The sequence below is a fragment of the Notolepis coatsorum genome (genome assembly GCF_963971535.1).
Source record: "Notolepis coatsorum genome assembly, chromosome: 9".
NCBI lineage: Eukaryota > Metazoa > Chordata > Actinopteri > Aulopiformes > Paralepididae > Notolepis > Notolepis coatsorum.
In genome coordinates, this window is record NC_140173.1 from 78,647,150 (window position 1) to 78,660,374 (window position 13,225).

Here is a 13,225-nt window from a genome sequence, read left to right on the forward strand (position 1 = left end):
CGCATGAGATCCCGCCTTGGTTCGACACACACATTATTGGTTCAATTTGTGGTTATTAACACGCTTTGGCTTTGCACGCCAATTTGAATTTTGTTAATCACCATACACGTGATGGACGCAGCAGGCGATCACTCATATTGTTATTCCGCTGCGCCGAGGTACTTGATTGATTGATTGATTGATTGATTGATTGATTGATTGATTGATTGATTGATTGATTGATTGATTGAGCAACATGAGCTAACTGGCTCAGCTAACATGGAGCTAACACGCAAGCTAACATGGAGCTAACAATGATTGATTGATTGATTGATTGATTGATTGATTGATTGATTGATTGATTCAGCCAAGCCAAAGCAGAGGTACATCATTTTAGTATAGTTATAACAGCTAAGGGGTGTTGTTAATGCATTTTATTACATGCTGTGCTGTAGGTTACATGATTGATTGATTGATTGATTGATTGATTGATTGATTGATTCAGCCAAGCCAAAGCAGAGGTACATCATTTTAGTACATAGTTATAACAGCTAAGGGGTGTTGTTAATGCATTTTATTACATGCTGTGCTGTAGGTTACATGATTGATTGATTGATTGATTGATTGATTGATTGATTGATTAGTACAGGTCAATACTACAATTGTTAATACCTAAATAGCTAGCCTGCTGTTTTTGCATTCATTTGGACTTTAGACGCAGTGGTGGGGTTTGTGAGAGAGCATGGGACAACAATATAGAAGACTACCCACATTTAAAGGTAATCGCTGTTGTTGATTATGATCATTCCTAATCTTTATGTGGGGGTCTTAAATTACTTAAATTACCAGTAGGCTAATTGCATGTCTCCTGTAGGGTTGGCTGCCTGAAAAGTTTGCACTTCACGTGTGTGCGTATGAGGAAGAGGTGGCCCCAGGAGGCGTCCCAGGAGACCACACTGGTTTCACGTCTACAGTACGCGCGGATGTTCGCACTGTGGAACAGGCCAAGGAGTGGGTGGAGTTGGTGAAGGAGTCATCTGGGGTGACATGGAGAGTGGACGCTACCAAACCAGTGGTGGGGCGCTCTGTCCTATTCAAGGTAAGAATTGTGTTACGTCATTTGTTAGACTACCATTTGTGTCTTTCACCCATACGCATACTGCTAGTGCTAACCCATACTGCATTCAATCAAAATGTTACACAGACGCTGTACAGGTGCCAGCATAAGGTGCATGCGGCGAAACAGAAATCCAAAAAAAACACCGGCTGCCAAGCTACCATGGTTGTTACACTAAAAGTTAGAGGAATGACCCGGTGAGTTTGCACTATACAATACTTAGAATTCAATTGTTTTTATGGACATAACAGTTGGCCTAGTTTTTATTGTTGATTTTGATTTATTTTACAGGAGCACAGACCCACACATCCCTAATTTTCCAATGCGCATTCGCATTGTGCATAGGCACAATCATAAGCTCCATATCGCAGCGGCCCTGCGCTGTCGCGATGTTGGGCAAAAGGCCAAAGACACACTGACCGCGTTATTTGCGATTGGCCACAAGCCTCCTTCTGCTTTGTCTGTGCTAAAGTACGACCTCAAAATCCAACACGGAGACGCCTACTTTTGTGCTGCAGCCAACAGAGGGATCTGCCCAGACCTGTCCTATGTGCAAAGGTAGACGTTCGTTCAGTTATAAACTACAGTATAAACTATACATTTTATGCAGTTACAATTACACCAACTAAAATTTGTGTTCTTTGCCAGATTATTCGCAGCGGCGTACAGGGTCCAATTTGGCGCCCGGAGTGGCCCGAGTATGGTGGAAGCCCTCGGTCAGCAGGTGGACGCCTACAACGCCATGTGCCAGGACGCGTGTGCTGTCATGGGAACCTCTTCTCGGGGAGCCCCATTAATTGCGCTGTGCTCTCCTCTCATGAAGAAAGTGCACCACCAGGTATTCTGGCTATCTTTTGCATGGTGTTCCATTTAAGTAACTAAGTAACACACTAACTAACATTAACTATACCTGCCTGCCTGCTTCTGTGTCTGCCTGTCCGTCTGTGTTTGTCGGTCTGTCAGCTGAAGCACAGTGGCGAACTCTGCTTCATTGATTCCTCCGGCAACATGGATAGGGAAAATATCAGAGTTTTTTTTGTTGCTGACGCACAGCCCTGCCGGAGGTCTACCATTGGGGATCTTCTTCTGCCAGTCTGAGGACGAGGAGACGATTTTTGAAGGGCTACAGCTGCTGATGAATCTGATTGGAGAGAGGGCCTTTGCTGGCAGGGGAGCATCAGGCCCACAGATCCTCATCACAGATGACTGCGCGGCAGAGAGGGGAGCCTTAGGGAGGGCATTCCCACAAGCCACTCTTCTCCTGTGCTCCTTCCATCTGCTACAAGCAGTATGGAGATGGTTGTGGAGCAGGGCGAGTCTGGTGGCGTGCAGAGACAGGCTAACTCTGTTCACTGTGGTTAAACAGATGCTCTACTCCAAGGAGACAGCAGAGGTGGACAGGCTGTACTTGGCGGCGAGAGAGCACCCTGTTGCAGTCAGGTTAGTGCTTAGACAAGTTTGCTTATGTTTAGCTGTACACAGACATTCCCACAATCACACAGCACAGCAGTCTTGCAAATTCAGTACAAGAAAGTCAGGAGGCTTGTGTTTGCATACTTCATATATGTGTCTACCTCTCCTTGCTGTCATTACATCATGTATGTGCATCTTCTGTGTTTGTTTCCTTATTTGATCAATTGCAGGTATGAAAAGTACCTGCGGTACATTGAGCACCTCTACAGTCGCAGAGAGTGCTGGGCACTCAGCTACCGGGCCGCGCGCGGTCTCCTCACCCGGGGAAATAACACTAACAATTATTCGGAAGCAGCGATGCGGGTCCTCAAAGACGGGATCCTCCAGAGGACGAAAGCCTTCAACCCATGCCAACTCTTGGACATCCTGACCTCGAGGCTGGATGTCTACTATGAAGCCCGCATTGTGGATGTTGTCCTCGAACGCTGGATGGCGTACCAGAAGAGGAGATTCCTTCCCCAGGATAGCGACATCATTGCATCTCAGATCCAGCAGGTACTATATCAAATGCATACTTTTAGAGATTACTGCAGTAACCAGTGCAGATTTAGCCATTGTGTAATGTCCCTTATTACATGGCGTTTTCACATTCGCCGAAATGCTTGCTTGTGATTGGTCAATAGCCCCAGACGCCTCGACAGCGGTGAATTATTTTTCAATAACCACCGGTGATTATTGTTTTTCGCAGCTGGAGTAATCAAGCCACACTGACACACACTGTTTCAGTGCAGCCAATCAGACACACCTGCCGGGCTGCCCGCGATAATAATAATCACTTTATTTGGGCTGACAGAGCCACAGAACAACTGCGATTTGTAAAATGAATTAGGTATATTGTTAGTAAGTTAGCCATGTAATAAGCGGGATAATGTATAGCTATACTCGGTCATCATCGCAAAAGAATTGACCTTCACTGACGTTTAAAACACCTCGCAGAGGCGGCTCGGTATTTTAAACTCTGTGTCGGTCAATTATTTTGCGACAATGACCTCGTTACATTATCCCTTACTTGTATGACTTATGATTTGTATAGCTTGGGGACAACAGGTACGAGGTGAAGGGCTCGGTGACGGAGCCATACATCGTGGACATGGAGGCGGAGCTGTGCTCATGCCCGGCAGGACTAACTGGGGCCCCCTGTAAACACCTGGCAGCAGTGGCCAAGTTTTACAGTGTGGATATGTCCAGCACTTTCCTCCCCACAACTCCGGAGATGAAAGCAAAACTGCTCAAATTAACATCAGGAGGTAAAGCTAATACCTTTCTTTTCACAATAATAAACCATAATAGACATTTCCTACACTGAACGCAAGTCCCGCCCCCCATTGTTACTGTTGCTTTTGTTGTGGTGGGAGTGATTACAATGCTTAGATATCGGAATCCAGCTTTGGACCATTTGAACTTGACCTCATCCTCTAGTTGTGATGGCCACACTGTCATGTCTTCTTCTTATATTCTGTATAATACTATAGGAGGAACCGTCTCCTTGGACTTCCTTCAACCCCTGAGACTTGCTCAGCCAGCATGCCAGTCATTCCAGGGTAAGTAATACCACCCTTACACACACACACACACACACACACACACACACACACACACACACACACACACACACACACACACACACACACACACACACACACACACACACACACACACACACACACACACACACACACACACACACACACACACACACACACACCATAAGATGTGACATACTGTAGTTGTTGATTATGCTGTGTCTTTGTGTCAACAGAAGCCATCCCTGGGCCAAGCAGTAGCAGTACGCAGATGGAACAGGATCGCGAGGAGATGATATCAGATCACGAGGAGATGATATCATATATCAGGCAACACAGTCTCGACCCCCTCTTCGCTGCTGGAGTCGCGGCCATGTCAAAACAGTTTCTGCTGCTGAAGAGAAACCCTTCCGCATTGTCGTCAGCCTACCACACATTCGGCAAGTCCGGGAGCCTGTCGACGAGGGCTGGCGCATTACGCCGAGCTGCAATGCGGCAAGGCCCGATCATTGGCTGCCAGCCAACTGCAGTGGCACGCAGGAAGTTGCCAGCCGGCTCAAGGAGGCGAGTTCAAGCTGGGCGACCTGCAAAGCGACACAACCTGAGCGCGTCGGTGGCTTTGAACATTAGTGGGGCAAAAAAACATTGAAGCTCAGTCTCCCAGTCCCTCCACTCTGCAGTAAACAGATATATAGTGTCTGGTCAGTAACATGGGTCTCCCAGTCCCTCCACTCTGCAGTAAACAGCCATCAGTGATATAGAGTGTCTGGTCAGTAACATGGGTCTAGAACCCACCTCTACTGTAATAGAGTTGCAGAGGTTTGAACACACTCAACATTGATCCAAAGTTGTTTCTGTCAGTTTTCTATCTGGGTTGGCAGTCCAAACTACAGAGTTGAATGGAGAGCTAAATTCAGTAATCCCCTGCTCCTGTAAATGTGTCTTCATGGTGGTTACTGTGGTTCAACAGTTTTAATAGCAGTGCACAGAACAAGAGCATTTAGACCTTTTACTGTGGTTCAACAGTTTTAGTAGCAGTGCACAGAACAAGAGCATTTAGACCTTTTACTGTGGTTCAACAGTTTTAGTAGCAGTGCACAGAACAAGAGCATTTAGACCTTTTACTGTGGTTCAACAGTTTTAGTAGCAGTGCACAGAACAAGAGCATTTAGACCTTTTACTGTGGTTCAACAGTTTTAGTAGCAGTGCACAGAACAAGAGCATTTAGACCTTTTACTGTGGTTCAACAGTTTTAGTAGCAGTGCACAGAACAAGAGCATTTAGACCTTTTACTGTGGTTCAACAGTTTTAGTAGCAGTGCACAGAACAAGAGCATTTAGACCTTTTACTGTGTTACTGACATGAAGATGGAACACATTTTTGTTGTTAATATTATTTATATTACTGGTAGTTCATACAAGACTGCCTTTGTAAAATGTGTCATAATGACTGTAGCATTTGTGTGTGTGTAACGTACACTGTAAAAAATAAATGTTTTTTTCACAGGAAATTCACTATTATTTTACAGATTACTTTTGTTTTTCTACTTTAAGTGTAAATGCCATACAAATATAGTAAATTACCTTTTATCAAACTATTAACCATTAAATAAAGGTTGTAATTCCTTCATAGTTAAATACAGTAGAGGTTGCATACTTCATTATCTAAAGATGGTAAGTTAGAGTGTTGTGTTCACTCATAGTTAAAGACTGTAGAGGTTGAGTACTTCATTATCTAAACATGGTAAGTTAGTTAGAGTGTTGTGTTCAGTCAGACAGTAGACAGGTAGAGGTTGAGTACTTTATTATCGAAAGTTTATTAACAGATTGCAGAATGGGTACAGTACAGTACAGCTCAATACACACAATTGTTAAGGGGATGCAGACCAGAGAAAGACTTTCGTCTTGTTTACATCAGGGTCCCCCATTTTCAATTCATATATGACATACATGACATACAGATAGACAGTACTGCTACATCTATACATTTATGACATATCAGATTTGCAAATACAGTACTGTTTGTGATACAAAAGTGTCCAGAAAAAGGAGTGTATATACATTTGGCGTAGAAACTGTACATTGGTGAGTTAGAGTGTTGTGTTCATTCATAGTTAAAGACAGCCGAGGTTGAGTAGTTTCTTCTGATATTCCATAGTAAAGTACACGTTAACGTTACAATGTGTTGTGTTCACAACACTGTTTAGTCTGACGACGCGTCGCGAAGTACACGTTAACGTTACAATGTGTTGTGTTCACAACACTGTTTAGTTAAAGACAGCCGAGGTTGGGTAGTTTCTTCTGATATTCCATAGTAAAGTACACGTTAACGTTACGCTGTGTTGTGTTCACAACAGCGTTTAGTCCGACGACGCGTCGCGATAATATACTATATTCGCGAAGTACACGTTAACGTTACAATCGTCGCGATAATATACTATATTCCATAGTAAATTACACGTTAACGTTACAATGTTGCGTTGTGTTCACTCATAGTTAAAGACAGTTGTGTTCACTCATAGTTAAAGACAGCCGAGGTTTCAAGTGATTCGTTGCAATGTACGCGGAAATGCCATAGCATTTGTCTAAGCGGGCCTGAAAAGAAAGGCGCTTTACCGTAGTGGCCTGCGGTGACGAATGCGGAAGCATTTTTGCACTGTTGGATTGTGATTAAGCAACAGGCGTCCTAACTGGGGTGGGTAGTTCATTCCACCATTGTGGGGCAAGGACTGAGAATAGGCGACTTCTCTTTGATGACCCTCCCGGAGCTTGGATAGGAGTAGGTCTGAGGCGGCCAGAAGATGCAGAGCGTAGGGGTCTTGAGGGTGTGTAGTTAGAGACCATTGACCGGAGGTAGGCGGGAGCGGTTCCCTTTGCCGCACGGTATGCTAGGTCGAGGGCCTTGAAGCGGATTCGTGCAGCAATGGGGAGCCAGTGCAGGTCCCTAAGAAGTGGGGTGACATGGGCCGACTTCGGTAGGTTTGAGATCAGGCGGGCCGCTGCGTTCTGAATGAGTTGAAGAGGCTTAGTGGCAGTGGCCGGGAGGCCAGCGAGCAGTGCATTGCAGTAGTCGAGGCGGGAGATGACTGTTGATTGGACGAGGAGTTGGGTGGCTTCTTTTGTCAGGAAGGGGCGGATCCTTCTGACGTTGCTCAGGAGGAATCGGCAGGTTCTGGTCGTCGCTGCGATGTGAGCAGAGAAGTTCAACTGGTCGTCGAGGACAACACCAAGGTTCTTGGCGGTCGGGGACGCAGTCACAGCTGCATTCTCGACTGTGAATGAAAGGTCGGTTAGGGGGGAGGATTTGGCCGGCAGGTGGAGCAATTCTGTTTTGCTTAGGTTCAGTTTGAGGTGGTTGGACGTCATCCAGGCGGAGATGTCGGACAGACAGGCCGAGATCCGCTCAGAGACGTGGATATCTGAGGGAGGGAAGGAGAGGAAGAGTTGAGTATCGTCGGCATAACAATGGTAGGAGAAGCCATGAGACGTGATAATGTTACCCAGTGATTTAGTGTAGAGGGAGAAGAGAAGGGGTCCTAAAACCGAGCCCTGGGGGACACCCGTCCGCAGGGGGCGGGTGGCCGACAGGGTCCCTCTCCATGACACTTGGTAGGAGCGGTCATTGAGGTATGATGACAGCCATGTCAGCGCAGAGCCAGCCACTCCCATTCCTGCGAGGGCCGCAAGGAGGATCTGGTGGTTGACTGTGTCGAAGGCTGCAGATAGATCTAGGAGAATCAGGACAGAGGAGAGGCCTTTCGCTTTTGCTAAGTGAAGTGCCTCTGTGACCGCAATGAGGGCTGTCTCTGTGGAGTGACCAGTCCTGAAGCCTGACTGATTAGGGTCTAGGAGGTCATTCTGTAAGAGATAAGAAGTAAGTTGGTTGGATACAGCACGTTCAAGTGTTTTAGAAAGGAAGGAGAGAAGAGAGACAGGACGGTAGTTGCCTATGATGGTAGGGTTCAGGGTTGGTTTTTTTATGAGCAGCGTGACTCTGGCTTGTTTTAGGGAGGTGGGGACCACCCCCGAGTTGAGTGAGGAGTTGATGGTTGCAGTTAGGAATGGGAGGATGTCTGGTGCTATGGTCTGGAGGAGTGGGGAGGGTAGCTGGTCCAGCTGGCAAGTAGTCGGACGGTTCGACGTTACCATTGTCAGGGTCTCTGCTTCTGTAATGGGAGAGAAAGATGACAGAGTGAAGGATGAGGTTCTCGATTCAGCATTTGGAATGGGTGGGGGTTGGGAGAAGGAGCTGCGGATGTTCTCCACTTTTTCCTCAAAGAAGATCGCAAAGTCTTCGGCAGAGAAAGATGAGGGAGGGGGGGGTGGGGGGGGAGTGAGGAGGGAGGATGCAGTTTGCGAAGATTCTTGGCAGAGGCCTCGATCCTATGGTGGAAGAAAGAAGCTCCCACATAAGCTCCCACATAGGCTCCCATTGAGGGGAAAAATGGGTAGACAACGTCCACCCCTCTCACCCCCGGCGACGCTGCCAGAGATGACCTATTAGATCATCGGGGACAGGAGCAGGCAGAGGCTGCGGCAGCGGCACAACGTTTGCAGCGGCCGCCACCGCCATAAGCTCGGGGAACAAAGCCTGCAGTTCAGGGGCGTTTTTAGGGTTAGAAAGCATTGGGGGCTTCAGCCCAGGGGGGTGGAGGGGGGGTAACCCCCCCTCCTTTTTTTTTAAGCACAGAAATACGCAATTTTAGAGTAATTAGAGATGAATACTGAATAACTAGAATCATTAGAGGTTCTCAAAGTGAGGTCCAGGTCCATGAGAGGGATCTGGGCAGTCCCCATAGAAAATTCAAAGTTAACAGGACCAAATCATCAGTTTCTTATTTATTTATTTATTTAGCCAGATAAAACATTGATCTGGTCCAAGAAGCCCCTACAGGATTACAAATATACATATATACACATATATATATATATATATATATATATATATATATATATATATATATATATATATATATATATATATATATATATATACTGTACATACATACACATATACACCAATAACAAAATAAAAACACAGTTAAGAATCATACACATAAGCAAATAAACAAACAAACAAACATATGCACAGCCTATGTACAAAATAAATAAACAGTTAATCTCTAGTCTTTACAGTTTTCTTCAATTGCATAAACACTCAAATCAAAAGTATTACACAATTATCAAAACCTTACACTCAAGGAGCAAAATATAGGCCCAGATTTGCACCCCTACAATGTCAGCCTCACTTTTTGCAAAACAATACACACAGTGATTTGCAAAACACTAAACACACTTGCATTACATTAGACCACGCACGCGGGGGCATTTTCATAGACACAGGGGGCAGCATAAAAAAATGAAAAAAAATATTATAATCTTTTTTTTTTTGCTTTGAAATATTATAGTGAAATATTTTGCACTGTTGTCGCATTTATCTTGTTGAAATCCTCCCACAGGTTCTTTTTACTACCACATATTTAATTGAGACTCTTTATTTGTTTATTATTTCAATTTAGCTGGAAATACATTGCTACATCATTCAGTAACATTTGCAGAGCCTTATAACAAAAACATTATTACAGTCACCATTGTGATCAGTGGGATTAATCAACAAATTTTATTATTTATTTTTCTATTTCATTGAACATTGCACATGTTAAAAGCCATTTTTTTACTCAAAATGTGAGTATTACCAAGTCAACTTGTGTTCTTAAAACAATGACAATAAACATAGTTTCATTAGGTTGAAATAATGTGGTTGTGTACTAATTTTTCTGTTAACTTATTATGGATTGAAAACTGAAAACCTTAATGCACAGTAATTGAACTAAATATTTTTAAGTTCTGGTAACTTATTATTATTTTTTTTTACAGTGTAGTCTTGCGATCAATCAAAACATATTTACACAATATACCTCACATTCACCCTCCATTCACATCCTGGTGTTCTCCTGGTGTTCTCCATTAGGCCTGTAGGTGGAGCTATGACAGCACACATACAGTACACACACCGATCCAACTAATGTGAAGGAATTATCCAACCACTGCTCCCCAGAACTGGAATATATAACCATCAAGTGTCGTCCTTTCTTCCTCCCGAGGGAGTTAACGGCGATCGTCCTGGTCGGAGTGTATATTCCACCGCAAGCCAGCAACAAGGTTGCGCTCTCCAGACTACACGACGAGGTAAATAGAATCCAAGTGGCGAATGTTAACGCCGCCATTTTAGTTCTGGGAGATTTCAATAGCGCCAATCTGAGAAAGGTATTGCCTGACTTCTATCAGCATGTGACTTGCAACACCAGAGGCGGTAACATCCTAGATCACTGTTACACGCAATTTAAAGGTGGCTACAAGGCTCATTCTGATAGTGGCTTTGGTAAGTCAGATCACGCATCCATCTTTCTTTCACCAAAGTACAGACAGAGAATTAAAAGTACTCCCGTAGTCTCGCGAGAGGTGCAGAAATGGGATGTGACGTCAGAGGAGACGATCCGGTCAGTGTTTCACCACACAGACTGGAATGTGTTCCGCGACACAGATAACATTAATGTCTACACGGAGACAGTGCTGGACTATGTTTGTACTAGGGTGAAAGAAACAATCCCCACTACCAAAATGAAAGTTTACCCAAATCAAAAACCCTGGGTAGACAAATCCGTCCGTGAAGCTCTGAGAGAGCGCACCAAAGCATACAACGACGGCCTAGAGGCAGGCAACATGAATGACCACAAGGTGGCGCGATACAACGTAAGGAGGACAGTGTCAGAGGCCAAACGACGCTACAGGGATAAAATTGAACTCCAGTTTGAACAAGCTGACTCTAGAGCTATGTGGCAGGGGCTCAAAACGATGACAGACTACAAAGGCGCCTCCCTCAAACTGAACAGTGACATCTCCTTAGCAAATGACCTCAATACCTTCTATGCGAGGTTTGATGCTGGTAATAACAACACCAGCTCACAAGCCTCGGCAATGGGGGGGGGGGGGGGTCGGCTGCTGATGGAGGCGCAGTGTTCAGGGTAACAGAGCATGAGGTGAGGCGGACCTTTAAAAAAGTGAATATCAGGAAGGCAGCAGGTCCAGACGGCATCCCCGGCCGCGTCCTAAAAGTCTGTGCCGACCAACTGGCCCCAGTATTCACTGACATATTTAACCTGTCCTTAGAACAGGCTGTCATCCCCACCTGCCTGAAGAAGTCCACTATTATCCCTGTACCCAAAAAATCCAAGCCTGCTTGCCTCAACGACTACCGCCCTGTAGCTCTCACCTCCATAGCCATGAAGTGCTTTGAGAAGCTAGTAAAGGGCTACATCTGCTCCTCCCTCCCCATCAACATGGACCCCCTGCAATTTGCATACCGCCCCAACAGGTCCACGGAGGACGCCATATCCCATGTGCTGCACACAGCAGCATCACACCTGGACAAGAGGCAGGGGAACTATGTGAGAATGCTATTCATCGACTACAGCTCGGCATTCAATACCATAGTCCCCTCCATACTCATAGCCAAGCTCAGGGACCTGGGCTTGGGCTATGACCTCTGCCAGTGGGTCTTGGACTTCCTGACTGGCAGACCCCAGGTGGTGAGAGCAGGCAACTGCACCTCCTCATCCATCACCCTCAACATAGGGGCCCCCCAGGGCTGTGTTCTGAGTCCCCTCCTCTACTCCCTGTACACACACGACTGTGTGGCTCAGCGGAGTAGCAATACAATCGTCAAATTTGCTGACGACACAGTGGTGGTGGGCCTGATCTCTGCCAACGACGAGAGGGCCTACCTGGAAGAGGTCAAGGTCCTGGCGGGATGGTGCCAGGAAAACAGCCTCTCCCTGAACGTCAGCAAAACAAAGGAGATGATTGTGGACTTCAGGAGGTCGGGGGTCAAGGACTACAGCCCCCTCAGCATCGACGGGGCACCGGTTGAGAGAGTCAACAGCTTTAAGTACCTCGGAGCCTACATATCCGAGGACTTGACATGGACCACACACATTAACAGTGTTGTGAAGAAGGCACGACAACGCCTCTACTTCCTCAGGCGCCTAAGGAAGTTCCAAGTCAGCCAGAAGATCCTTAAGAACTTCTACTCATGTACAATAGAGAGCATCTTGACCGGCAACATCACCTCCTGGTTTGGGAATAGCACTGCACAAGACCAAAGCAGACTACAAAGAGTGACACGTTCAGCCGAACGCACAATTGGAGGGGGGCTCCCCACCCTCCAGAACATTTACTACAAGCGTTGCAAGGGCAAGGCTAAGAGAATCATTAAAGACTCCAGTCACCCGAACAACTGCCTCTTTGAACTGCTGCGGTCAGGCAAGCGATACAGGAGTCTCAAGGCGAGCACAGAAAGACTCAGAAGAAGCTTCTATCCCCAGGCCATCAGGCTGCTAAACGAACAATGAATGAACACTACACAACAACAACCACCAAACGCACATAGCACACACATCCACACGCACACACTCACTTTAAACAAACACACTGTAGCACCCACTCCACACACTTATAGCACACACCCACTTTAAACAAACACACTGTAGCACCCACTCCCCACACTTTATATTTATGGATGAAGGATTGCACTACAACTCGTACACCTTACTGTAAATTGTACCTAAAAATTGTACCTCATCCCATTTCTGCTTTGCACTAGATAGTACTGTACATTAGTACACTGCATAGTATTGTGTATTGTATATTATATGGCAACTCAGAACATTGTACATATGTCTATACCGAACACTGTGACCTCATTTTCTTCTTCTAAATTCATGCTATATTATGTTATTATGTTATTTGATACTATCTTGTCTAGCACAGTCTCTGGAGCGTAACAGTAAGAAGCATTTTGTATGAAAGTATTCTGTACTTCTGTATGACAACTATTAAAGAACTTGAACTTGAACTTGAACTTGATGGTGTGTGATGTGTCCAAAAATGAATGGGCAAATGTGAGTGAAATGGTCGTACTGTATGCAGCTGTTTGTCTGCATTGCATTCCCCCCTCCCCCCCAACTCAGATTTAGGGTTGATACAACCATCATAATAATATTGTTAATAATAACAATAACAATAATGATGTAATAATGTAAAAATTATCATTAAAAAGATATTACGATGCATGG